The sequence below is a fragment of the Nansenia antarctica genome (genome assembly GCF_963989245.1).
Source record: "Nansenia antarctica genome assembly, chromosome: 7".
Taxonomy (NCBI): Eukaryota; Metazoa; Chordata; class Actinopteri; order Argentiniformes; family Microstomatidae; genus Nansenia; species Nansenia antarctica.
Window position 1 is genome coordinate 38,910,538 of NC_137677.1, and position 2,500 is coordinate 38,913,037.

Below are 2,500 nucleotides of genomic sequence, written 5' to 3' on the forward strand. Positions count from 1 at the left end.
TCATCAAGAAGGCACAACAGCGGCTCTACTTCCTGAGAGTCCTCAGGCAATACCACCTCAGACAGGAGCTGCTTGTGACCTTCTACCGCTGCACAGTGGAGAGCATCCTCACCTACTGCATCTGCGTGTGGTTCTCCAGCTGCACAGCCGCAGAGAGGAAAGCGCTACAGAGAGTCGTGAGATCGGCCCAGAAGATCATCGGCGCCCCCCTCCCCTCTCTGGAAGAGCTGTACAACACACGCTGCCTCAGGAAGGCCTCCAAGATCTCCAGGGACCCATCCCACCCTGGGAACGAACAAATTGTTCGGCTGCGCTCAGGCAGGCGGTTCAGGACCATGTTCGCACGGACAAATAGACTGAAGCTCAGCTTCTACCCTAGGGCCATTCAGGCCCTGAACACAGCAAAGACCTAGGTTCTAGGCCCTGGCAAATCTAGACAATTTGATGGCAGCTACTAGATTGTAAACATAAGTGCAATATTGAAATACAACTGTGAACATTCTAAACCTGCTAACTGCGACACTATAATGAATGTGCAATATGACAACCCTTGTGTACATAAGGTTCAGATATAGGAAAAAGTTAGGATATTTATAGCATAGCATAGAGTACAGCACATTGTTTTATTGTATTGTATAGTAGTATAGTATAGTAGATAGTGTACATAGCCTTTATTTATGTAAACCAGCTCTTTTCCCTTTTTTTATTTTACCCTTGGCCCTCTTGTTTTTAGTCTTTTTTCCAAGCACCAGGGGAGCCCCCCCTCCTAAATTTCGTTGTATGGTACCTGTACTGTATTAATGACAATAAAGACCATTCATTCATTCATTCATTCATTCATTCAACAACAGGCTACATCAGGCGAACGGAACAACAACAACAACAACAGGTTGATTCCTGCTGCCAGGCCAGCGTCTTGTTCATCACATTCCGGAATGTTCTAACGGAAATGTACGATGTTATAGACACAACTGTTTAAAGATGTGGAACTAGACTATCTTTGAGTCATCTCTGTACGCTCCATCTCCATCTCTCCCTATGGGCAATGTTCCTGCAACGTTCCCGCAACGTTCCTCCCTGCCGGCCACTTCTCTGTCTCAGACGAGCCTCCTGATCTCTCTGGCTTAAACACTAGAACAGCCGTGCCTTTTTTACCTACCTTTCCTACCTACTAAAAGAGCCGCCTCTGGGGTCGAACACATGACCATAGTCTTTACAATGGGAAGCTGCTATTTACACACAATGACCACTAGATGGCCACCTTGTAAATTAGCCTGCCTCCTACACAGAAAAACTGCAAAATAGCTTTATATAGCTTTATAAATAGCTTATCCTGATGTGTGTACCACTGGGTGGTAGAATGCACATATCTAGGAAAAGTCATGAAAGGAGGGTCAAAGATATAAAATAAAAAATTACTCACAGGGTCAAATCACCCCACCCATGGCGGTTCACACTAGAAGAGCCGTGATGGGGTCACAGTGACCCCTGTGAATAAAAAAAAGAAAAAAATCTTTGCACTCTGTCAAATTTCAGGACCCTCCTTTCATGACTTTTCCTAGATATGTGCGTTCTACCACCCAGTATCCTTACATCAGGATAAGCTAGTATAAAGTTTGCTGTTTTTCTCTGTAGGAAGCAGGCTAAAAAACAAGACGGTCAACTAGTGGTCGCTGTGTGTAAGTAGCAGATTTACATTATAAAAAGGGGGTCTATTAGACCCCCGAGGCGGCTCTACTAGTAGGTAAAAAAGGCATGGCTGTTCTGGTGTTAACAACCTGTCATAGGGGCTGGGTTCCACCTCACGGTGCTGTGCTGGTAGACCACTCATTTGCAAGGTCTTGCTCGTTCCATTTGAAAGCCCAGGGGTGGAGGCCGGTGGAGGTAGAAATCGGAGGACAGGCTCATTGTGATGTCATGGAACGAAACGAAGAACGGGTATCGAACACGTGATTTCAAACGCGCGGGTTCCACACCGTTCATCACTCCATGCATTACGTTGAGGCCCGCCCGATTTGTACCTCCAACCGGCCTCACACAAGAGGGGGGGGGTGTCGTACGCCACCGGGACGGCAGTCGGTAGTTCCGTCTCCGCGGATATTCACTGATCCAAACGTCCGTTATCGAGCTGTGATTGAATTCCCTCCGCGCGGTGCTGCGTACTGCACACAGCAGAGGAGAGAGGAGGCAGAGTGAATGTCGGCTGCTTCTTGAACCATCAAATGATCCTTGCTATATTCTCCACACACGGTCACACTCTCTCTACTCCCTGTGAGTGCCTGGCGGTAAGTGTGTCAGCCCGCTAACAGGGTTCGGCCTCATCTCCTTTTCACCTGCGTCCGGGGACTCGCGGGGCTAAGCTAAGCCGTATCAGCATTCACACCACCTCCACGCTGGGGCCTCGAAAATATAACCTGCGTAGATGAGGCTCAACCTAAACAGGACGTTGGGGCTCAATGATTAACACGGATGCCGCTGGAGTGTTCTGCACCCCCCCCCC

General features: G+C 48.2%; 1 protein-coding gene across 1 annotated transcript in view; it reads right to left on the reverse strand.

Annotated features, from left to right (window-relative positions):
- dpp10 (dipeptidyl peptidase like 10) overlaps positions 1-2,500 on the reverse strand; it is a gene marked incomplete at both ends in the record, with an annotated part of 123,966 nt that overhangs the window by 102,692 nt on the left and 18,774 nt on the right. The gene's annotated exons all lie outside the window — the stretch shown is intronic.